Source organism: Nuphar pumila, chromosome 15, assembly GCF_984573655.1.
Source record: "Nuphar pumila chromosome 15, dmNupPumi1.hap1.1, whole genome shotgun sequence".
NCBI lineage: Eukaryota > Viridiplantae > Streptophyta > Magnoliopsida > Nymphaeales > Nymphaeaceae > Nuphar > Nuphar pumila.
Window position 1 is genome coordinate 14455636 of NC_143263.1, and position 25742 is coordinate 14481377.

General features: G+C 40.8%; 1 non-coding gene and 1 pseudogene across 2 annotated transcripts; both read left to right on the top strand.

Moving 5' to 3' along the window:
* Nucleotides 1-3693: 3693 nt before the first annotated feature.
* LOC149814589 (callose synthase 12 pseudogene) lies at nucleotides 3694-24558 on the top strand (annotated as a pseudogene). The gene is made up of 2 exons (XR_016428048.1): nucleotides 3694-9206; nucleotides 24236-24558. The product of XR_016428048.1 is annotated as a callose synthase 12 pseudogene (transcript).
* On the top strand, nucleotides 6820-6899 carry LOC149814590 (small nucleolar RNA J33). The gene has a single exon (XR_016428141.1). It is a non-coding gene; the product is annotated as a small nucleolar RNA J33 (small nucleolar RNA).
* Nucleotides 24559-25742: the final 1184 nt, after the last annotated feature.

Genomic DNA, 25742 nt, shown 5'->3' on the forward strand with positions numbered 1-25742 from the left:
CAGATACTGAAGTCATCTTAACTACCTACACCAACCACATGAAATATACAACATCTATTGAGAACATAATATATACAACAACCATTCTGCAAAACTAACTACCCACATTAGCACCTTATGCACGGTTAGCCCAAGCCTCATTTCACATACATAAAAAAATAAAAAATCATATAATAATGGACAAGAATCTTCAAAGAAGCAAAAATGAAATCTCAAATCACAGGAAGCTAGTGTACATTTTATAAAAGATATTTTTAAAAGGACATTTTTAATAAAAATGTTTGTGCAAACCGAACACCAAATAATAAAAACCAGTTCACACGAAGAGTGAAATCTAGATCGAACTCAGGGAACATGACAAGATCTAAATATTCCAGACAATTTTGATGCCTTCATTGCCTTAAAATAAAAAAATAAATTAAAGTGCAGCAAACAAATGCATAAAACCCTATTACAAAGTATTGAGCAGAATGAAAATTAATACAACCTAGTGAATGCGGCCAAAGGCTCTACTTAACTAAAAATAAAATAAAAGAAAAAGAAAAAAGAAAAAAGAAAAAAGAAAAAAGAAAAAAGAAAAAAGAAAAAGAAAAAGATAAAGTTGGCTCTGCTCATGAACCACTTTCCGCGTATGGGTACCGATATCTTCATACATCCACTTAGACACCAACCACCTAGCCTACGATAGCCACCTGCATAAACATAAATACACAAACTACATGATGACTACATAACTAGGTTAGTTAAAACATGACAAAATGAGAACATTAAACTAAAATAAAAGGACAAAACTCTAAACACAAAAACTAACAGACTTTCATGGTTTTTTGTACTAGACAGAGTGTCCTCTATTTCAAGACATGACACCACAAAATAATCTCACAAAACTAAACCAAACACATGAAAAAATAATGCTTTTGTCCTACATGATTTTGAGATTTTTTTGTCTTAATAGGTTCTCATAAATTAGAGGAACAAACAGATAAACTGCGCCAAATCTTGCTGAAAAGTTGCAGATTTGTTCCTAACATGTTCAGAAATATGACACAGTTTAAAGAGTTGAAAAACTCCACACGAAATTCACAAAATAACTACACTAAATCGAAAATTGCAAAAAACACTAAACAATGTGTTTCTAGATAAATTCACCTAAATCAATGCAACAATCCATCAAATGAAGTCAGAATCTGACAAAAATTTGCAGATTGAAAATAGATTTGTCCAGAAACCAAATCCAATTTACGGATTTAAAAAATGTGTCCGAAAACTCTAGATACGCATAAAACAATATCAGGGAAAAAATGAAAAGAATCAGAAATCAAGAACTACCGATTTTTCTTAAAGTAGCCGACTATTCTAACTAAATATTTCTAAAAAAAATACTTCTAACGAATCAGACTGACAAAACATAAAACAAACCAATATCCTAAAGAATCACACAAAAAAAAAATAAAAAAAATAAAATATAAAAACATAAAGAACGCCTAACTCAATTCAATCGGCGGCTTGAGTTGGACGATGGCTGATTCAAGCCATTGATCTCCTTTTTTTTTTCAAAAAGAATCAACAAAATAAAATGTAGGCTATATGCTGAAATAAGCAAAAACAAATTTAATTTAATCCAATCTGATCTAGAAAAAAATAATACTGAAATTAAAAACTAGATCTATAATCGAAAAGAGGGAGAATGAGGTACCGAATGGTCGATCCGGCATCTCCCGGCAGACCGAATTGAGAAAAGTGTGAACTTGGCCTCATGAAATGTACAGACGTCCTCCAGAGTGGTTCCTCATGCTGAACTTGCAAAAAAAAGAGAAGATACAAAGAAGAAGAAGAAGAAGGAGAAAGGAAAATAAAGAAGAAAAAGAAGTAGTAGAAGAAGAGAGAGGAAGAGAATTTGGGGATTTGCTGAAAGAGGAAGAGGGAAACAAGGAAGAGGGGGACGACTGTATAGAGAGGGCCAAACTGAATTTCATGCCCCTCTCAACCATTATTTATACTAACTTTTAGATTAAAATGAAAATTACAAAAAAAATCTTTAATTTAAAAAACTATTTCAAACTACTACCTAAACCTATTCTAATTTACAAAAAGAAGGTGGTGCCAAGTAGGAGGGGTTGGTGGTGGTGGTTAAGATTTTAACAATGAATCTAAGTTGAATGGGCTGCTGATCACGTGTGAATCAAATCCATGATCCATCAGACGTTATTTGGATTGGTTTGAGAACCAGTTATTTTTTAAAACTCGGTCAAAAATAATAAAATAGCGATAACTTTGTTGTTTTAACTTTGAATTCGATGAAATTCGAACTATAGCTCTGACACATGAAACATCACAAATATGAGCATCAACATAATAAAAAATACATAAATGCATGAATTTAATAATAAATATAAATACATTTTCATGCATTATCTGTACTTGCTTTTCAGAATCACTTTTTAAAAAGCATAAGATCTCAAATCAGAGGACAATCACCCCCTTAAGGAAGTGGCAGCTGCCAAATAGGATGCCACTTTCCATCCCAAATGCATTAACTCCAATCCCAGCTACCAGTTTCCAAACAATCACTAGGTGATAGTTTGATCAATCTTTTGCCAAATGCATTAACTCCTATCTCAGTTCGTAGATTTCAAACGGCCCTACTAGAGACTTGGTCAATACTAAACTAAAAAAACTTTCAATAGAAGGCACAATCCCACCCGTTTCTATCACGTTCAACTATCCATAACCCATTGAGCTATGGAGAAACCGAAACCTATATAATTAAGGGCAAGTTTGAGAGCCTTGCATTGGAATGAAAACACAGTTTCAGTGTTTTACCGAGACATTATTTTGCATGGGTGATGTTGAGCGATGAAGTTGCCAAAAACATCTTGTTGTGGTAGTGATATGCGACGTCAAGCGCATTGTTTTAGCTACGCACGCCACTGCTCCTAAACAGTAGGAGGAGGGTATGGAGCATGGAAAACCACAACACAACCTCCAATTTAAAACTCCCAACTCTCTAATCCAGGTACCCAAGAGTCAAGACATTGACCGGATCAACCAAAAAAAAGAAAAAAATATCATTTTTTTATAGTAAAAAATAATAAATACAATTCCCTCTAAAAATACCAAACTTTTCGTTTAATCAAGCGACACGATCCGTGTGGTGCTGGATGTCACGTGCCCCTCCACTAATCAGTTAGGCCCAAAAGCCTAAAGAGGTCATCGATTTGAATCTCACCTACCAAAATTCCCTCCACTTAGTGCTAGCTAAAAAGAATAAAATCTGCTCGGTTAGACTTTCATAAGCCCGAGTCATAAACCAACCCCAACCCGTTTAGTTATTTGAGCTGAATTTGAATAGAGCTTGGTTTGTTCGCAAAGTTTACAACCGCACAACCGACACCTCAATGGCTGTTCTCCACGCCACTTTGAAATTTGAAATTTGAATCGGGATTAAACCCATCTTGGTGGGTCCGATGGAGTAGGTTTTTTGTCGGATCTAAGCCTTTGGTTGGGCCGAACCTCATCATGGTTTACGTGGTTGTGGGTAAAAAACAAAACCCGGGAACCAAAAATCTCACGATCGGACGGACCTATCCCGCTGAAGAGAGAGAGAGAGAGAGAGAGAGAGAGAGAGAGAGTCTTAAAAACGCCGCGGGGGTCGTGGTGGTGGTTTCACTCACTCACTCTCTCTCTCGCTGCCTGCGTCTCTTCCGCTTCCTGGTTGGGGAAGCGGGGAAGCGAACTCCATGAGCGGCGTCAGGCAGAGGAGCAATGCCGGGTATGGTGGTCGGCCATCACGAACGCAGCAGCAGTCTGACCGCCACGACGACGACGATGTCCCCTACAACATCATCCCCATCCACAACCTGCTTGCCGACCACCCTTCCCTCAGGTTCCCCGAGGTCCGGGCCGCCGTCGCCGCCCTACGCACCGTCGGAGATCTCCGGCGCCCTCCCTACGTCCCGTGGTCGGACTCCATGGACCTCTTCGACTGGCTCCGTATATTCTTCGGCTTCCAATCCGACAACGTCCGCAACCAGCGGGAGCACCTCATCCTCCTCCTCGCCAACTCCCAGATGAGGATCCAGCCTCCCCCCAGCGACATCGACGCCCTCGATCCCTCAGTCGTCCGCAAGCTCCGAAAGAAGCTCCTCGGCAACTACACCTCCTGGTGCGCCTTCCTCGGCCGGACCTCCAACATTTGGATCTCCTCCTCCAGTGGAGGCCGCGGCCGCGGCGTCGACCGCTCCTCCGACCAGCGCCGCGAGCTCCTCTACGTTTCCCTCTACTTCCTTATATGGGGCGAGGCCGCCAATCTCCGCTTCGTTCCCGAATGCCTCTGCTATATCTTCCACCACATGGCCATGGAGCTCAACCAGATCCTCGAGGGCTACATCGATGGGAACACCGGCCGCACCGCGGTACCGTCCTACATGGGGGAGAACGCCTTCCTCAACGGTGTGGTCACCCCTCTCTATCTGACCGTGAAGGCGGAGGTTGATTCCAGCCGGAACGGCACCGCCCCGCACTCCGCCTGGCGCAACTATGACGACATCAACGAGTACTTCTGGAGCAACCGGTGCTTCTCGCAGGTCGGGTGGCCCTTGAAGCGCACCTGCAATTTCTTCGTCCTCCCGCCCGATGCCTCGCAGCAGAGGGTGATCTCCTCCTCGCCGTTCCAGCCGCCCCTGCATCCCGCGTCAGGGAGGGCGTTCCGGAAGAACAAGGTGGGGAAGACGGGCTTCGTTGAGCAGAGATCGTTCTGGAACATCTTCCGGAGCTTCGATCGCCTCTGGATCATGCACATCCTCTTCTTCCAGGCGGCCGTGATAGTGGCTTGGGATCAATCGTCTACCCCATGGAAGGCTCTTATGAAAGACTACAACTTGCGGGTCAAGCTCCTCAGCATCTTCATCACTTGGGCGGGGCTCAGGTTCCTGCAATCCCTTCTGGACGCCGGGATGCAGTACAGCCTGGTGTCGAGGGAGACGGTGTCCCTCTGCGTGAGGATGGTGTTGAAGAGCATCTTCGCGGCCGGGTGGACGGTGGCCTTCGGGGTGCTCTACAGCAGGATATGGAGCCAGAGGAACAGGGACCAGCAGGTGCGGAACTTCGGCTGGGCCGTCGCCGTCTTCGTCGCGCCGGAGGTGCTAGCGGTGGTGCTGTTCGTGGTGCCGTGGGTGAGGAATTTCGTGGAGCAGAAGAATTGGAAGGTGTTCTACTTCCTGACGTGGTGGTTCCAGAGCCGGATCTTCGTGGGGAGGGGCCTCCGCGAGGGGATCCTCGACAACGTCGCGTACGCGGCCTTCTGGACGGTCGTCCTGGCGACCAAGTTCATGTTCAGCTACTTCCTGCAGATCAAGCCCATGATCTCCCCCACCAAGACGGTTCTCGGCATCACCGCCTTCACGTACCGGTGGCACGAGTTCTTCAAGCGCTCCAACAGGTTCGCGGTTGGCCTCCTCTGGGCGCCCGTCGTCCTCATCTACCTCATGGACATATCGATCTGGTACTCCATCTACTCGTCCGCGACGGGGGCGTTGGTGGGTCTCTTCTCCCACATCGGGGAGATCAGGAACCTCCAGCAGCTCCGCCTCCGGTTCCAGTTCTTCGCGAGCGCGATGCAGTTCAACCTCATGCCGGAGGAGCAGCACTTCAGGACGCAGGGGTCGCTCAAGAACAAAATCCAGGACGCCATCCGCAGGGTGAAGCTCAGGTACGGGTTCGGGAAGCCCTACAAGAAGATCAAATCGGACCAGGTGAAGGCGACCAAGTTCGCCCTGATATGGAACGAGATCATCACCACCTTCCGGGAGGAGGACCTCGTGAGCGACAAGGAGGTGGAGCTGCTGGAGCTGCCGGCGAACGCGTGGAACATCAGGGTCGTCCGGTGGCCCTGCCTCCTCCTCTGCAACGAGTTGCTGCTTGCGCTCAGCCAGGCCAAGGAGTTGCAGGTCTCCGATAGTTCGCTGTGGATGAAGATCCGCAAGAACGAGTACAGGCTCTGTGCCGTCATCGAGTCCTACGACAGCGTCAAGTTCCTGCTGCTGAGGATCGTCAGGGAGCAGACCCAGGAGCACTCCATCGTCTCCGCCATCTTCCGTGAGATCGACGACGCCATTGCCACAGAAAGGTTCGCGGTGATCTACGACATGAAGAAGCTCGCCGATGTCCACGCCAAGCTCATCGTGCTGGTGAAGGCGCTTCTGGACAAGCCCGGCTCCAAGGACAGCGGCCCGAGGCAGAAGGTGGTGAACGCGCTGCAGACTCTGTACGACGTCTCCATCCGTGACCTGCCGAAGCAGAAGAGGAGCATCGACGAGCTCCGGGCGGACGGCCTGGTGCCCACCCGCCGCGGTGGCGACACCAGTGGCTTGCTGTTCGAGAACGCCGTGGACATCCCTAGCACGGAGGAGGAATCGCTCTTCTACCGGCAATTGAGGAGGCTGTCCACCATCTTGACGTCCAGGGACTCGATGCACAACGTCCCCAGGAACCTGGAGGCGAGGCGGAGGCTAGCATTCTTCAGCAACTCCCTCTTCATGAACATGCCCCGCGCACCCCAAGTGGAGAAGATGCTGTCCTTCAGCGTCCTGACGCCGTACTACGACGAGGACGTCTTGTACAGCAAGGAGCAGCTGCGGACGGAGAACAGCGACGGCATCTCCATCATCTTCTACCTTCAGAGGATCTATCCGGACGAGTGGCAGAACTTCCTGGAGCGAATGCAGCGAGACGGGATGAAGGACCCCGAGGAGGTGTGGACCACCAGGGTGAGGGACCTCCGTCTCTGGGCTTCTTACAGAGGCCAGACGCTCGCCAGAACCGTCCGGGGGATGATGTACTACTACAAGGCGCTCAAGATGCTGGTGTTCCTTGATTCCGCGTCGGAGATAGACGTTCAGCAGGGGTCTAGAGAGCTCGCCGCCGCCGGGTCGGGCTCCTTCTCGTTCCGCCAGATGGAGAGCGTCTCGGGGTGGCCTCCTGTGGCGGACCGCAGCCTCAGCAGGGAGATAAGTGGGGTGAGCATGCTGTTCAAGGGTCACGAGTACGGCACAGCGCTCATGAAATTCACCTATGTGGTCGCCTGCCAGATCTACGGCAACCAGAAGGCCAAGAAGGACCCTCGCGCGGAGGACATCCTCTACTTGATGAAGAATAATGAGGCCCTTCGGATTGCGTATGTTGATGAGGTTCGGAACAGCAGCGATGAGGTGCTGTACGACTCTGTGCTGGTCAAGTACGACCAGAAGCTCGCGAAGGAGGTGGAAATATACCGGATCAGGCTTCCAGGGCCTTTGAAGCTCGGCGAAGGCAAGCCGGAGAACCAGAACCATTCGTTCATCTTCACCAGGGGCGACGCCGTGCAGACCATCGACATGAACCAAGACAACTACTTCGAGGAGGCTCTGAAGATGCGGAATCTGCTGGAGGAGTACAAGCAACACTATGGGATCAGGAAGCCCACCATACTCGGAGTTCGCGAGAATATCTTCACCGGCTCAGTCTCGTCGCTCGCCTGGTTCATGTCTGCACAGGAGACGAGCTTCGTCACCTTGGGCCAGCGGGTTCTCGCGTGGCCTCTGAAGGTGCGAATGCACTATGGTCATCCTGATGTGTTTGATCGGCTCTGGTTCCTGAGCCGTGGCGGAATAAGCAAGGCTTCCAGAGTGATCAACATCAGTGAGGACATATTCGCGGGGTTTAACTGCACTTTGAGGGGAGGGAATGTGACCCACCATGAGTACATTCAAGTAGGCAAAGGGCGGGATGTTGGCATGAATCAGATCTCCATGTTTGAGGCGAAGGTAGCGAGTGGCAATGGGGAGCAGGTGCTGAGCAGGGATGTCTATCGCCTGGGTCACAGGCTGGACTTCTTGCGGATGCTGTCCTTCTACTACACCACCGTGGGCTTCTTCTTCAACACCATGATGGTGGTGCTCACTGTGTATGCCTTTCTGTGGGGCCGCCTGTATCTGTGTCTCAGCGGCGTGGAGTCTTCCATAATACAGGCCTCTACCAACAATGCTGCAATGACCGCGGCTCTTAACCAGCAGTTCATCATTCAGCTCGGCTTGTTTACGGCTCTCCCGATGATTGTCGAGAACTCCCTTGAGCATGGGTTCCTTGCATCTGTTTGGGATTTCTTGACAATGCTGATCCAGCTTTCCTCTGTTTTCTACACGTTCTCTATGGGTACTCGCACACACTTCTTTGGAAGAACGATACTTCATGGTGGAGCAAAGTATCGGGCAACTGGGCGTGGCTTTGTTGTTCAGCATAAGAGGTTTGCGGAGAACTACAGGCTATATGCCCGAAGTCATTTCATCAAGGCCATTGAACTGGGTGTGATCTTGACGATTTATGCATCTTATAGCTCCGTTGCTTCTTTGGCTTCTAACACAGCCGTCTACATCATTATGACATTGTCAAGTTGGATCCTGGTAGTATCATGGATCATAGCACCCTTCATCTTCAATCCCTCGGGCTTTGATTGGTTGAAGACTGTGTATGATTTTGATGATTTCATGAACTGGATATGGTATACTGGTGGGGTGAATGTAAAAGCGGATCAAAGCTGGGAGAAATGGTGGTATGAAGAGCAAGAACATCTCAAGACGACTGGTCTGTGGGGAAAAGTGCTGGAGATACTTTTAGATTGCCGGTTCTTTGTTTTCCAATATGGGATTGTTTACCAGCTTGGCATTTCTCATAACAGCACCAATATATCGGTGTACCTGATTTCCTGGGTTGTTGTGATAGTGGTCCTTGCACTTTATATAGTTATGTTCTATGCTAGAGAAAGGTATGCTGCAGAGGAGCACATCTACTACCGAGCTATTCAATCCTTTATTATAGTCTTTGCGATTTTAGTTTTGGTCCTCTTTCTGAAGTTCACTAGCTTCAAGTTCATTGACATGCTTACAAGTCTGTTGGCATTTATCCCCACTGGTTGGGGCTTGATATCAATAGCCCTGGTGCTCAGGCCCTTGCTGGAGCAAACTGTTGTGTGGGATACTGTTGTTGCTTTGGCTCGCCTATATGATATGCTTTTCGGTGTGATAGTCATGGCTCCTACAGCTCTCCTATCTTGGTTGCCTGGCTTCCAGTCAATGCAAACAAGGATCTTATTTAATGAGGCATTCAGCAGGGGTCTCCACATTTCTCGCATACTGACTGGAAAGAAATCTAATGTTGACTGGTGATGTGAGGTAAGCCTTTAGTCTTTATTGCTCTGTTTATTTGGTGAACACATTTGCTTGAGTGCAGTTCAAGTTTCATTAGGCTTTGTATAGTAAATTCCACATTTCTGTTGTAACTTGTTCTGATTAGCATTTTTAAATAACTTGATTTGTCTGGCATCTTCAGATATAAAGTCTGCACAAATAGATTACACATTGGATTCAAAAGAGTGGCCCATATCTGTTTTGAAGCTCCTTCCTGTCCTATAGTTGCATTATCACTAATGAACTATACCATATCCAAAGTCCAACTTCTTAAACAACTTCATCAAGAAATTGTCCATTTAGCCTTGAATACATTTGATAGATCCACTAATTTTAGCACCGTATCTCCTCTGAACAAAACATGAGAAAATCTTGAGTTTCTTGCCTTTTTACATGTCCAACCACTGCAACCTATATTCTTCCAAGAATGCTTAATTTCATCTCAATAACTCCTTGACTTCATATTTTCATGAAAAAGTTTCACTCTCAAGTTATGATATGAGGGAATTTTATAACCAAGCCCAATAGTACTGGTAGCGTCAATAGTTTCCTGAAAACAAAATGAATTTGCACTATTGAAGACCAACTGATTTTTTTTTCTCAAAAAGCAAATGAGTCAACCACATATTTATTTATTTAACTGTGAGTTTCAAAATTATACTAAGGTGAATTTTAGATTGTGCCCCAAGGAATGTTCTTGGAGGAAAGAAAACCTTATTAACGATAGCTCCTCTTGGGCCTCTTTCTTTGCTGCTCATACTCTGTCTGCTTTCTGGTACTATTCCTTTCACGTAGAATTTGCAACTTCCTGTTCATTGCTAGGGTGTAGTATCAGGATGGAGAACTTTGGTCATCATTTCCTACATCATTACTATCCTATGGTTGTGAATTACAAATCTCAATGTTCATGATTGCCTCTTTTAGCTGCTCTTTTCTACAACAAACAACAACAACTACAACTATGCCTTCATCCCAAAACAATTGGGGTCGGTGATATGAACCAAAAAAAGAAAATCATTCTGAGTCTTCCACATGAATCCTTCTTCTCCAATCATTTCTATCCAATGCCATGTCCTCGGTGAGGTTCAAAGCATTCATATCCTTTCCTATCATCTCCATCCAAGTCTTCCTAGGCCTACCCCGACCTCTTTTAACTAATATATATTCCCATTTCTCCATCCTTCTAACCGGAGCATCATTAGGCCTTTGCCGAATATGTCCAAACCACCGTAAACGATTCTCTCTTATCTTATTTTCAATGGATGCAACAGATACCTTCTTACATATCTCCTCGTTTCGAATCTTATCTTTTATTGTATTTCCATCCATCCATCTAAGCATACGCATCTTACACTCATTTTTTGAATATGACGTCTCTTGGCAGCCCAACATTCCGCACCATATAGTAAAGCGGGCCTAATAGTCGTCTTATAAAACTTTTCCTTTAACCGCAATGACATTCTACGATCGCATAACACTCCAATTGCACTTCTCCATTTCATCCACCCAACCTTTATCCTATGATTTACATCTCCATCAATTTCTCCATACTTTTGAATGATAGATCCCAAATATTTGAAACAATCATCTACCGATATTTCTTGCTCACCAAGCTTCACTACACTCCCATCACTACTTCGTTGCTTACTAAACCGATATTCCATATATTCTATCTTACTCTTGCTCAACTTAAAACCTCTTACTTCCAATATTTGTCTCTATAATTCTAACTTAGCATTAACCCCAGCTCTAGACTCATCAATCAAAACAATATCATTAGCAAACAACATACACCACGACACATTTTCTTGAATTGATCTCATAAGCTCATCCATCACTATAGCAAATAGGAAAGGGCTTAAAGCAGATCCTTGATGTAACCCAACCGTTATAGGAAAATTGATTGTCACCCCTCCACAAGTGCAAACATTGGTTACTACTCCTTCGTACATATCTTTAATGATACTAATGTACTTTAGAGAAACACCTTTCTTCATCATTGTCCACTAGAGAACATCCCTAGGTACTCTATCGTATGCCTTCTCCAAATCTATAAAAACTATATGCAAATCTTTGTTCCTCTCTCTATATCTTTCAATAAGTTGTCTAAGAAAATGTATAACTTCCATAGTTGATCTTCCAGGCATAAAACCAAATTGATTCTCCGATATCATGACAACCTTCCTCAACCTATACTCAGTCACCCTCTCCCAAAGTTTCATAGTATGACTCATGAGTTTTATACCACGATAGTTTGTGCAATCTTGTATATCACCCTTATTTGTATATAGAGGTACCAAAGTACTCTTCTTCCACTCATTAGGCATCTTATTTGTCCGCCAAATCTTGTTAAAAAGATTTGTCAACCATTTTAAACCTTTCTCTCCCAAGCATTTTCAAGCCTCGATAGGTATACCATCTGGGCCAACTGCCCTTCTTGATTTCATTTTCTTCAAAGCCTCTGCAATTTCTTTCTTTTGAATCTTGCGCATAAAGTCACGATTCATCTCATGAAAAGGGATGAAGAAGTCTCCAAGATCCTGAGCTTAACTTCCATTAAATAGCTTATCAAAATAATCTTTCCATCTCACCTTAATCTCCTTATCTTTGACTAAAACCCTTTGCGTTTCATCTTTGATACATATAACCATATCCAGATCCCTCGATTTCCTATCTCTCATCTTTGCAAGACTATAAATATCCTCCTCGCCCTCTTTGATATCCAACCTGTCATAAACCTCCTTATATACCTTATCCCTCGCGTTTCAAACTACTTTTTTAGCTTCCTTTTTTGCTATCATATACTTCTCCAAATTCTCATTATCAGACTCTTACTTAGATTTCTTTAACACTCTCTTTTAACCTTAATAGCTAATTTGACATCCTCGTCCCACCATGATGTCTCCTTACCTAGTGGTGCACCGCCTTTAGACTCACCCAATACCTCCTTAGCCACCTTTCTCATGCCACCCGCTATCTTATTCCACATTGATTCTGAATCCTCCTCGAGACACCAACCAACTTTCTTAACTACTTGCTCTACAAACATTCCTTGTTTAGCTCCTTTCAGTGCCCACCACTTAATTCTAGGATCTATCTTATGTCTATCCCTTTTGCGGCATTTTCTAATTCTAAGGTCTAAAATTAAGACTATGTTGTGTAACTACACTTTTTTCCAGTATAACCTTACAATCGATGCAACAACCCATATCTCTCTTTCTAAGTAGGAAAAAATCTATTTGACTCGTATTAACCCCACTTTTAAATGTTACTATGTGAGACTCCCTCTTCCTAAACCAAGTGTTTGCTAAGATCATATCATAGGACAAACCAAAATCTAAAATCCTTTCTCCACTTTCGTTTCTTTCTCCTATACCATAGCCTCCATGGATACTCTCAAATCCATCCCTATTAATGCCTACATGTCCATTAGTGTCACTGCCGATGAAAAACTTTTCTCTATAAGGTATCCCTTATACTACTTCATCTAAATCTTCTCAAAATTGACGCTTAATGGAATCATCTAAACCTACTTGAAGTGCATAAACACTAATAATATTAATAATATCCGTACCTAATACTAATTTAATAAGTAAAATCCTATCACCCTTCCTACGGACCTCAACTACATTATCTATAAACTCACGACTAATAACAATCCCTACTCCATTCATATTCATATTCCTATTTATTCTTGTATACCAAATCTTATATCCCCAAGGTTCTATCACTTTTGCTTTTTCACCTACCCATTTGGTCTCTTGTAGACATAAAATATCAATCTTTCTCCTACACATAACATCTACTAACTCTACCAATTTACCAGTTAAAAACCCTATGTTCCAAGTGGCTAACCATAATTTTATGGTCTTGAACTATCTTCTTTACCCCCACCCGTCCAACCAAGTGAGGGAACCCTTGCCTATTTGACACCACACCCGGGCGCCGGTGTGACACGTCGCTTTTGGGCGACGACCTAGCAACCCTTGCCCATTTATCACTGCGTCTGGGCCTATAGAGTACAGCGCGTCGCTCAGTAGGGAACACCCCAACGAAATTCTCATATTGGTTCATATTCATAGGGTATGACTAAGTTTTTATGCTGGCTGTCACTGACCTACCACAACCCTCCTCCTTTATTCGGGCTTGGGCCTTTATCTGCTCTTTTCTACATCATTAATATTTCTTTTGCATGCTCATGGTTTCTAGAATATCTCTTTGAATGTTTGTAGAATGTCTATTGAAGTGCAGATACAACAAAACTTCTTGTCTTAGCCAAATGATGATTTAGCTGAAACACTACATAGAATTTGCATGTTCAGCTTCCTTTATTAACTTGCTTTCCCCAATGATGTGCTATACCATTGAAGGCCATGTTCACTAGAGGCCCAATATCGACTTAGATGGAAGAAGCCACAAGATCGGTAGGAAAACCACCTTTCTTCATGAAAATATAGTGCACAATGTGCTTGTTCAATAATTAATATGAAATTGAAATCACCTTTCATGAAGATATAGTGCACAATGTGCTTGTTTAATATGAAATTCATTCTCATAGCCAATGGAGAGAAATAGAAGAGGTGCGTTCCTCCTTGTTCTTGAAGACCTTATATATGTAACTTGTTGATGTCATAAATAAGGTTTTAGCCGTGGTCTATGGGGTTAAAAATGATCTTGTTGGACTCAGAAGCCCCAAAAAATTTGTAATCGATCTTCTTGTTTATCTTGCTTTCTCCATTGCCATGTTGGTCATTGGAGGCCATGTTCACTAAAGGCTCAATACATCCAATTGCTGAGAATTACTTACCTACCTTAGAGATGGAAGGAGGTCACAAACCATCTTTTTTCTCAAAATGTAGTGCACGCTGCATAACTCCCTCTTTCAATGCCAAATTTGTATAGCAAATGATGTTAAATAAGGGAGGTATGACTGAAATCCTGAAATGTTCTGTTCTTGGAAACGTTTAGAAACTTTCATACAAGTCAGAGATAAGTGGGATTTGGAAAGTCTAGTTTTTGACTTAATGTATTGTATAAATCACACTGTGTCAAGGTGCATCACAGAATTATAATTCATGTTACGCAGTATTGATTTACCCCTGATACTATTCCAAGGTGTATCATATCACTTTTATGTACAAATAGTTATAATGTATTGTACTTGGCAATGAAGTATTTATATGACAATGGTAAATAAAAAAGGATGCCTGTTAGGATCTTTGCCAGAGGCTTGTAGAGCTTAAGAATAGATTTCTAGGAAAATCTTGATTTAGACAACAATGAAACTAATGACATGAACATGATTCTCTTCATGTAACAAATGAAAGTCTGAATGATCATTATTCCTCAACAGATACATTTTTCAGCTATAACTACCTGATTCTTCGACTTGGATTATGTTCTAGCTTTCTACATAGTTAGGGAAATTAAAAAAATACTATTCCTAATTTAGCACACTCCCAACTAAATAGATGCTGACTCAACTATATTGGAGCACTTTTCCATGAATTATAAACTTATAACATGGGTGGCTGGAGTGGCTATAACCTCAATACGCTGGGATAGATCATATTCATGCGTACATACGTACGCATGCACACACTCGTGCGCACACGCATGTAATGAAATATGCGAAAAAGCAAAGAGTGCACTAAGCACTTACAACATCTACTAATGAACAAACAAAGAAGGGCTAATACCCAAACCCACAAGAGACAACACAACATAAAAATATAAATGCCTCTTATTGAAAGAGAGAGAGCTCTCAAGAGTGAGAAATACAAGAGGGGTTCACCCCTATTTATACACAAGAGAAGAAGAGAGAGAGGGCCCAGAGGCCTTAAAAGGAGAGCCACCTAGGGGGCTCCCCATGTAGTCGTTGGGAGCCCCCAACGGTCACAAATGTGACCGTTGGGGGCCCCATCGACTACATGGTGGGGCCCCTTTTGTGTGAGCAAAAAACAAAAAATAAAAAATAGATTTTACAAAAAATAAAGAGAAAAATAAAATAAGAAAAACAAGTACCCCTATCGGGTACTTGTGAAATGACAAAAATACCCCTATCGGGTATTATATATATATATATATATATATATATATATATATATATATATATATATATATATATATTTTAACACCCTCCCTCAAGCTTTACGGGGATATAACCGAAAGCTTGTTAAGGAGAGACAAAAACCGAGGAGCCGCAAGAGCCTTAGTGAAGAAGTCCGCCAACTGGTACTCTGATGTGACGTAAGGTAGTGCTATAGTTCCTCTTAGGTATTCATCCCGAACGTAATGGCAGTCCATCTCAATATGTTTAGTACGCTCATGGAAGGTGTGATTGCTTGCAATATAGATTGCGCTTTTGTTGTCACAACACATCTTCGAAGGAGTAGAGATGACAATGCTCATATCACTGAGGAGGCTTCTTAGCCACACAAGTTCCATGGTTGTAGTGGCCATAGCACGATATTCTGCTTCCGTCGAGGACAATGATACTTTGTGTTGCTTCTTGCATCTCCACGAAATCATAGAGTCACCTAAGAAAACACAAAAACCGGTAGTTGAGACTCGGTCATTGGGATTTCCTCCCCAATCTGCATCAGTATAAGCAATTAAATCAAGTGACGAGGCAGAAGAAAGAAAAACTCCCTTAGTTATGGTATTTTTGATATATCTGACAATCCTTAAGACTGCACTCATGTGCACGGTTGTAGGTGCATGTTGAAACTGACTGACAGAGTGGACGGCATGAGCAATGTCTGGCCGTGTGATGGATAGGTAGGTTAGAGACCCAACAAGTTGCCGGTAGGGAGTAGGATCCTCGAGAGGTGTTCCATCTTCCAACCTTAATTTTGCATTGATGACTTCTGGGGTTTCTGTCTTCTTATCATCGGAGATACCCGATTTGGAACAGATGTCAGCAACAAGTTTCATCTGCGAGAGAATGTACCCTCGAGGAGAGTACGCCACTTCAATTCCTAAAAAATATCTTAAGAAACCAAGGTCAGACATATCAAAATTTTCTTTCAAAACCTTTTTAATATCATTAATGCCTTGCTCATCACTTCCAGTGATGATCATATCATCAACATAAAGTAGTAAAATAACTACAGAAGACCCTGCACTTTTCACAAACAAAGCAGTTCAGTATAACATGAACGGAAATTTAAACTTGTCATTACATTACTAAATCTATCATGCCAAGCCTTTGGAGCTTGTTTTAAACCATATAATGCCTTTTTAAGTTTAAGAATTTTATTTTTACCAATACATACTCCTGGTGGGGGATCCATGTAAACTTCTTCATTTAATTCGCCATTTAGAAATGCATTCTTAACATCAAGTTGATAGATAGACCATTTCTTCACAGACGCAATAGCAATAAGAGTCCTAACACTAGTCATTCTAACAACAGGTGCGAAGGTTTCTTCATAATCTATACCATATTCCTGAGCATATCCTTTAGCTACTAATCGTGCTTTATAACGTTCTAATGAACCATCACTCTTGGTTTTAATTTTGAAGACCCATTTACATCCTATTGATTTCTTTCCAGTGGGTAACGAAGTTATTTCCCAAGTTTTTGCTTTTTCAAGGGCACTAAGCTCTAAGTTCATGGCTTCAACCCGTTGGGGAATATTTTTGGCCTCATTATAGTGTGAAGGTTCATGAAATGAATGCAACGCAATTAGACATGCTCTATATCTAGGAGTTAGGGACTCATAGGAAACAAACCTATTTGGAGGATTGGAGATCCGACTGGATCTCCTTAAAGATGTTTCTTCAATGTCGGATCCTTGAGAGTATTTTTCTAAGGCACTTATCTGAGTTTGTTGACCACGCCTAACATATGTTTGGATTGGTCTATTATTCTCATCTATAGCATTATCAAGAGGAATTTCCTCTAGGTCATTCAAAGACTCATTAGAGATTTCCTCTTCTTGAGGAGTCTCATCTTCTTGAGATAGAAGATCAAATAAAAAAGTATATTCACTTTCGTCAATATCTTTAGTTTTCACAAAACCATTTTCATTTTCCAAAAATGTTACATCTTTGGATACATAGAGTTTGTTATTTTTCAAGTCAAAACATCTAAAACCCTTTTGATTTTCTCCATAACCCAAGAAAACGCATTCAATAGCTTTAGGAGATATTTTGTCCCGTTTATGAGTAAGGACAAAACATTTACATCCAAAAACTCTTAATCTATTGAAGTCTGGTGTTCTTTCAAATAGTTTTTCGTATGGAGATGTATTTTGTAAGGATGAAGATATCATTCTATTTATTAAATAAGTTGAGGTTAAGGCCGCTTCGGCCCAAAAATTCTTTGGAATTTCTTTGGAAATAAGGAGTGTCCTAGTGGTTTCCATGATATGTCTATGCTTTCTTTCGGCCAAGCCGTTTTGTTGGGGAGTCCTAGGACACGATCTTTGATGACAAATCCCATTTACTTCTAAATAGTTTTGAAATTCATTTGATAAATATTCTCCACCCGAATCGGATCTAAGAGTAGAGATATTACTTGAAAATTGATTTTTAACTATCATATGAAATTTTTTGAAAAACTCAAAGACTTCGGATTTTAAATTGAGAAAGTAGATCCATACATACTTAGTGTAGTCATCGATGAAAGTGACATAATAGGAGTACCCTCCTTTAGACATGACGGGGGAAGGACCCCAAACATCCGAATGGACTAACTCAAAAGGTCTTTTGGATACAAAAGTTCGGTTTGGGAAAGGAGTAGATTTCATTTTGCCAAAAATACAATTCTTGCAAACAAAATGTTTCTCATTACAAAATTTCTTTCCAAATGGAAAGGAGTACATTTTTGAGAAACTTGGATGTCCAAGTCTTTGATGCCAAATATCAATATTTTTATCTTGGACATGGTTACAAAAAGAGCTAATGGGGAGTTTCAAGTTGCCCATGTAATAGAGATCTCCCCTTCTATGGCCTTGCCCAATCAGCTTCCCGGACCGGAGATCTTGTATAGAGCAATCCTTAGTTGAGAAGGAGATTTTACATCCATGATCGCATATTTGAGCAACAGAGAGGAGATTTAAATTAAGTTGAGGTACAACTCTTACGTTTGGCACAAAGAAGTCTTTTGAAAAGTTTAAGGTTCCAAAACTTTTAACTTGTAAAGATGTACCATCGGCAGTTGAAACATAGGAGTTTTTAAAGTTATTACATAAATCGGAAAGCTCATTTTCAAGGGGGGTCATATGAAAGGAAGCTCCAGAGTCAAGGATCCAAGACGACATACCTGGAGAAGAGGAGGAAGCTACGGCGGCACCCGAAGTTGATGGAATCTTGAGTAGAGTTTGTAGTGCCTCCGATAGTTGAGCAAGAGAAAAAGAGTCCGTTCCTTTGATGGCATCCTCTTTCTTTTGAGTAGCTTCTTCAACGGAAGCAACTTTATTTTTTGGTGCTTCATTCAACTTAGGGCAATTAGGTCTTATATGACCCGGTTCTTGACAATGATGGCAAATGGCTTTTCTATAGTTGCCATTATAGTTATTTTGCCTTCCAAAATGTGGAGGTTTGTAGGTTTTCATATGGTTGCCGGGTTTTGATACGGCCAAGACATCATTTCCTCCTTTAATCATGCCAAGACGGGTTTCTTCTTGGCATATTTCGGCTATGGCATCTTCCAAGGGAAGAGGCTTTGATCTATGTAGGAGGGAGAATCTAACTTGTTCATATTCGGGCCTAAGCCCATGTAAAAATTGGAAAAAGTGTTCTTTTTCCATTTGTTCTCTCCTTAATTCTACATCTATACTAGAAACCCATTTTGGTTCTAGTAAGGATAACTCATCCCATAGAGGGCCAAGAGTGCTAAAGTAGTCCCTAACACTCATTTCTCCTTGCTTGATAGTCCGGATTTTTTCTTGGAGAAAGAATTGACGAGCAAGGTCTTTTTGTGTAAACATACCTTTCATGAAGAACCATGCTTCATTTGCCATCCTAAATTTGGCAATGTTGGCGCAAATCTTGAGCTCCACATTATTCATGAACCAAGCAAGAATCTTGGCATGCTTACTCTCCCAATCTTCTATTTTAGATTGGTGATCTTCAATGGCCTTCATGCGGGCATCTCCTTCAAGAGCTTTTTCTTGATCGCCTTCCATCTTAGTTAGTTGGAGTTGTGGTTCCAGAATGGTGCCCATAACGTATCCCCAAAGCTTTTTCCCTTTGAGGTTGTTTTCCATGGCGGCGGCCCACATCATGTAGTTGGAACCATTGAGCTTGAAGGAGAGATCAATCTTTTGTTCTCCTTCCATAATAACCACTCACAAGAGAATACCAAGGAGAGAGAAACAAAAAACAAATATAGCTACACCACTAGCTATATTAAAAAGAAGAGCATACACAAGGCTCTGATACCATGTAATGAAATATGCGGAAAAGCAAAGAGTGCACTAAGCACTTACAACATCTACTAATGAACAAACAAAGAAGGGCTAATACCCAAACCCACAAGAGACAACACAACATAAAAATATAAATGCCTCTTATTGAAAGAGAGAGAGCTCTCAAGAGTAAGAAATACAAGAGGGGTTCACCCCTATTTATACACAAGAGAAGAAGAGAGAGAGGGCCCAGAGGCCTTAAAAGGAGAGCCACCTAGGGGGCTCCCCATGTAGTCGTTGGGAGCCCCCAACGGTCACAAATGTGACCGTTGGGGGCCCCATCGACTACATGGTGGGGCCCCTTTTGTGTGAGCAAAAAACAAAAAACAAAAAATAGATTTTACAAAAAATAAAGAGAAAAATAAAATAAGAAAAACAAGTACCCCTATCGGGTACTTGTGAAATGACAAAAATACCCCTATCGGGTATTTTATATATATATATATATATATATGAATTACATATATTTTAACAACGCAAACCACCATAAGGCACATAATAGGAAAGCAAGATTAGATGGCAAAATTTGCAACTTTGAAAATTTTGCAAGCTAGTAAAACAAGGTAAAAATATCGAGGGTCCTTTTAAAATGTATAGAGCTTGCTGTATGACGTATAATTGAATAGTGGAGTTAGCTGACAATGATAGAACAAAAAATTCTAGAAGTTATTAAAAGTAGAAAGCTAGCTACAAGTGTGATGTCCAAGTGGTGGTGGTGGTGTTCTGTATAGGGATGATTGATTGGTTGGCCGTGGGAGTGGAAAATATTATCCAAGTGGAGAGTGGTTTTTGGAATTCAGAAGAATGAACAAAGGCATTGCAGGTATCAAAGAAACAGTTTGCAAGTTCAAAAGAAAAACCTGATCTTGTGGAAAATCTGCATAATAGGATAGACTATCCTTTTCGAGGAACTGATCATGTGGACCAGCTACTCTCCAGATTGTGTTTCTTGCTTTGTCAAATAGCATAGAATGAGTTTTGCAGAGTGATCGAATGTCATTGCTACAAGAAACCTTGTGAATGGTGGGAAGATCTTGATGCTCTTATGGAGAAGCTACCTAAGAGGACATGTATTGATATGATTGATACTCCTATCTTGAAAAGTACTTGCCCACTTATGTTGTCAGTAATGTCCTATCATAGTGAAACCATGGAGATGGATGCTTCTCTTGTCGTAGGAAAGGTGACCTAGTATTAGAAGCCTTCTCCTCAAGAAAAGGCTTTATTAAGCAAGTCATCTACCATTTGAATTTAAGAAGAGATACTATTGGCTAACTGTTGTTATGTGCCTTTATGAGGTCTGCAAAGAGGAATTGGTAGTCCACCTTTTGTGGTTGTGTATCACCTCTCCTCAAGTAAAGGCTTTATTACACAAGTCATCTACCATTTGAATTTAAGAAGAGGGATACTATTGGCTAACTGGTGTTATCTGCCTTTATGAGAAGGTCCACAAGGTGGAATTGAATGGTTATGATTTTAATACAATTTTGATTCATTCTTGAGAAGAAAAATAATAAAAGATGGGGTCCTTTTGCTTAGTTGTGGTCCTAGATGTACCGAATGCTATTTGTCATACAATTATTTTTAATGATCTTATATCCCTACCTTCCTGTCCATGCCTTGGAAAATTTGAATTGTTTAGCTCTAATGATTTTAAGTTTATTGAATTTCTTGAATTCAAAAGATAGAGTTTGCTTTTGAAACTAATCTTAGAAAGACTATCTGATTGGTTAGGATTTCTTTCATCCTCTATGGTTGCTTCTTCCTCTCTTTGTAAATTATTAAGATTAAATGTCCTAAGATGCTGAAGATTGTTATTTGCGGAGATTGTTATTCACAAACCACAACAAAGTAGTGTTTACATTGCTACCCAAGTGTTTGTGAATTGAAAATGCTTACAGTGCACATCATGCCAACAAAACATTACTTAAATAAGTTTTAGCTGCATTCACGTTGCCCAAAAAGTTTTCAAACTGCTTAAAATGAAAAGAAGAATACATGCACACAGTGCTTGTAAAATTGTATATGATGATGAGAAGAATTGTTTTAGATGTGTTTTTGCATTGTAAACAAAGTGTTCGTCCAAATGCCTATGATTGCTTTCTTTTTTTAAGTCAAGCTAGTCAAGGATTGCCACCAGTGGGATTCAAACATGAGCTTTCTCGGTTAAGTGCAACTCTAACTGGTCGAGCTATCCTACTTAACCCTTAGTTTTTATTAACCTTATTTTCTTGAAAATTATTTATTTTTTCCTTTTATACTTTTATTTTACAAATTCCTATTGCAACCTAAGAAAAATTAAAATTTAAAATCTCACTGGGATTTTTTAGCCAATTAATTTTATTTTTTTATTTACAATTGTGTATATGTACGTGCATGTTTGTGATATTCACAAACATTGCTATCTTCTTTGAATTTTCACGTTTTACAATATTTTCTTCTCCAAAATGACAGAACACCAAAGTATTGCAATTAGAAACTTTGAAATAAAATATCACATTCATGTCATTAATTTTTCTTTAAATTTCAATTTGTAAAATTTAAATGTACCAAGATTTCCTATGGAAAACCACCTAATTTCAAATTCTTTCAAGGAAAATCTTGTTATTGTCAGTATGATACTTATGACCATGATGTCTGTAGGGGTGCACAACGAGCCAAGCTAGCTTGAGTTCAGTTCGGACTCGTTCGGATAGGTGAACAAGCTGAGCTTGATCAAGCTTTGAAACTCGATTGCGCCTGTTTAATGCAGTCGTATAATAATGAGTTCTAGCATTTGCATAATTTTTGTTGCATAGAAAGCTCAAAAAGGGGTTTCACCCAACTGGTTAACTCGTTAGGCACTCGTGTGTGGAGCGGGGTTCAAATCCCACCCTTTACACACCTGTTAAAAAGTTTTTTTAAAACAATCAACTCAGCTCAAGGCGGGCTGAGCCAGGCTCGAACTTGTGCCGAGCCAAGTTTGTACACAGGTTGTTCAAGCTTGGCTAGAGCTCGAGCCGAGCTTGAACATACAATTTTTTGAACAAACCGAGATTTTTGAGCCTAGGCTCGCCTCGAGCCTGGCTCGTGTGCACCCCTAGATGTCTGTAATCTATTATTTAGGAATCCCTTTCCTATGATACAATTGCATATTTGCATCTCAAGAGTTGAAACCATTAAGAAATTCCATCATGGGTATGTTAATGTCAAATTAGAAAAAAAAAGAAAAAAGTAATTTCAAACATGTTACATGGGTGACAAATTAAGAAAACTAAAGACAAACAAGTTCAAACTAATGGCTTGAGATAGTAAGAGAATATGAATAGGTTTTGTGAACAGTTTTTCATTGCAAGTGTGCCCAGTGTGTTACTTAGATGGTATCTTGGATGTAGTTGTTTGTGTCAAGACATGCTGAGGCTTGGAAAAACTAGGTACTTGGTCATGGCTGACGCACAAGACATGTTTGAACATTGAACTATAAAGTAAAAGGGTAAAACATGTATCAATGTTGAAGTACAAAGAGAGGAGAGATGGTAATGCACATTGAAGTAAAAAGAGAGAAGGCGTCAAATTAGTAATGCTGGTGGGTTTTCGCCTTTTGGAATATGTAATCTGCTAATTGAAGGCTAATTGCAGTCTGGTGGGTTTTTACACTTGCATTGGCCATCATCTTTGTCGAATAGATGGATGAGGCAAAACTAGTTGCCATTTTAAACATTTCTGAAAACAGGTAAATAATTGGAAAGAGAAAGTGGGGCACCAATGGGGGATCCGCTTGTCAGGTAAGAGAAGCTTGTGCACGTTACCATGTGTTGGGACTTTGCAGGTTCAAAACCCAGTGGTATAGTGTAACTGGTAGGGGTCTACCTAACCCCGACTTGCCTTTCAAAAAAAGAAAAGAAAAAGAAAGTGGGGCAGACACAAGATTTTTGTTTTTAAGCAGTAAACCGAGTTAGGTCACACTATCACAACTGAAGGGTCTTGGGTTCTAATCCCACCGGTTTATCCACCAGCTTGACTATCAAAAGAAAAACACAAACGTGGGCAGCTATGTAACACTGACTCTTCTAACCCGCGTCGCACCTGCACCAGGCGGGTGCGACACTTGGACACAACTTCCTTTGGGTTAGGTGAAGTCAACCACACTGAGATCTATTTCTATTCAAAAGTAGATTCAGTTAACCCTAATCATTTTTATCTATATTATATATATATAAATACATAAATGCACACACATACACATAGTGTTAACTTAAAACTGTTAAAATATATATATATATATATATATATATATATATATATATATATATATATATATATATATATATATATATATATATATATATATATATATATACCCTCCCCGCAACCCCACACCCAAGTTTTTTTAAAGTGCCGCATCTGCATCTGCACCCGCACCTATGTGACATAGGTGGGCAGAGAGTGAAATACATACCAGAAAATTTGTTAATGCAATGTACACTCTTGACACTTGCAGAGTGATGATAAAATACTGTTAGTTTATTCCATATTTATTTATTTGATATTTTAAATAAAACCATGTAGATTTGGTTGATATTAAGTTGATTGTATTTTGTTATGGTAAAATTGCAGGTTTTGATGTGGAATCCTATGAATGTTGTGGTCAAAGCGATTGGTGGTGTATGATTTATCTTTTTGTTTTAATGTACATGACAGATGTTAGCACTTATCCCTCACTTTGATCTTCATTTTCCCTCCACTCTGTAAGTAATTTGTCATTGATTCTCATTCTAGCATTTGGTCCTCTTATTTTGTAGTTGGAGCAGTTTTCTTGGAGTGTTATTGTGTTTGGCTGAGTTGTAGAATGGTTAGGACACGCTTCTGAAGATTTTCTTCATTTTTCCCTCTGTAATTAATTTGTTGTCAATACTCATTCTAGCATTGTTCTTTTGTTGGAGCAGTTTAACTCTCTCCCTCTCATAGAACTGCATCCAAAGCAATGTTGTTAAAATGGATTCATTTCTTAAAAAAAAACCTGAATCTAATATCGGCAACTTTTTACCATAAGAGGACGTGTTATTAAACAATAAAAAATAAACAATTATTCTAACCCTTTAAAAAATATTTAAAATTTGTTTTGAAATGACAGCCGGCTCTTAGCCGATTAAATATGAATCAGCCAATTCAGGCCGATCCAGACAATACTGATCCAAAGCCACATTTGAGCTTGAACTGCTCGAACTTGTCTTGGTACATGCTACACCAAAGGTCAACGTTGATCAGGTGTTTGGCACGAATGGTCAAGCTCAGCTTGATTGAATCTAAGAAGTTGAGTATGCTGGAACCAATAATTATTATTATTTTGTTTCACTGTAAATATGTGGGGATCGGAATTTGAGCAGGACACCTCTTGTTCGAAAGAATGTCATAATTGCTCCAGGATAGGCTTTTGTGTGTTTGTTTGTGTGCACGCCCACCCTTGCGTGCACTCAAGTTGAATGAGTTATTCCATCTCTTAACAAGATTGGGCTTCGCTTAAGCTACCAAACTTTTAGCAAGTCAGTTGATCTGTTTGTTGTTGCTTAACCGTAACACAATTCTATTTCGGTACCTAAACAATAGGATTTGCTGTAGTAAAAGAAACTTCAAGGAATTATATATAAAGTGTGAGTGATTTGCATTTTATTTTTAGTCAAGTGAGGGTTTGCTTCCAATAGGATTCCAGGTTATGGTATTCATCCCAAAATGTTTTTTTATGTTATTCACGCATGTTTCTCTAAAATTGTGGTACTAATGATGTCCTTAAGGGTTTGGTTGCTGGGTGAAGAGGAGAGATTTTAATGGAAGAAACATGAACCTCATACAAATCTAACAAAGGCTAATTTTACCTTATTGATATTTAAAGACGTCTACTTTCCAAGGATAAAAGTCTTGTTCTGAGAGGAACTAACTACTTTTAGTGATATTTAGTGATATTTAAAGACGTCAACTTTCCAGGCATAAAGGTCTTGCTTTGAGAGGACCTTTTCCTTTTTGTTTTTTAGTTTTTTGACGCTATCGTTTAGGGATTAATGGAAAGGTTCTGCATTTATGTCGATCTATAGTATAAGTTTTTTGTGGAGAGGAAAACCCTATGCAG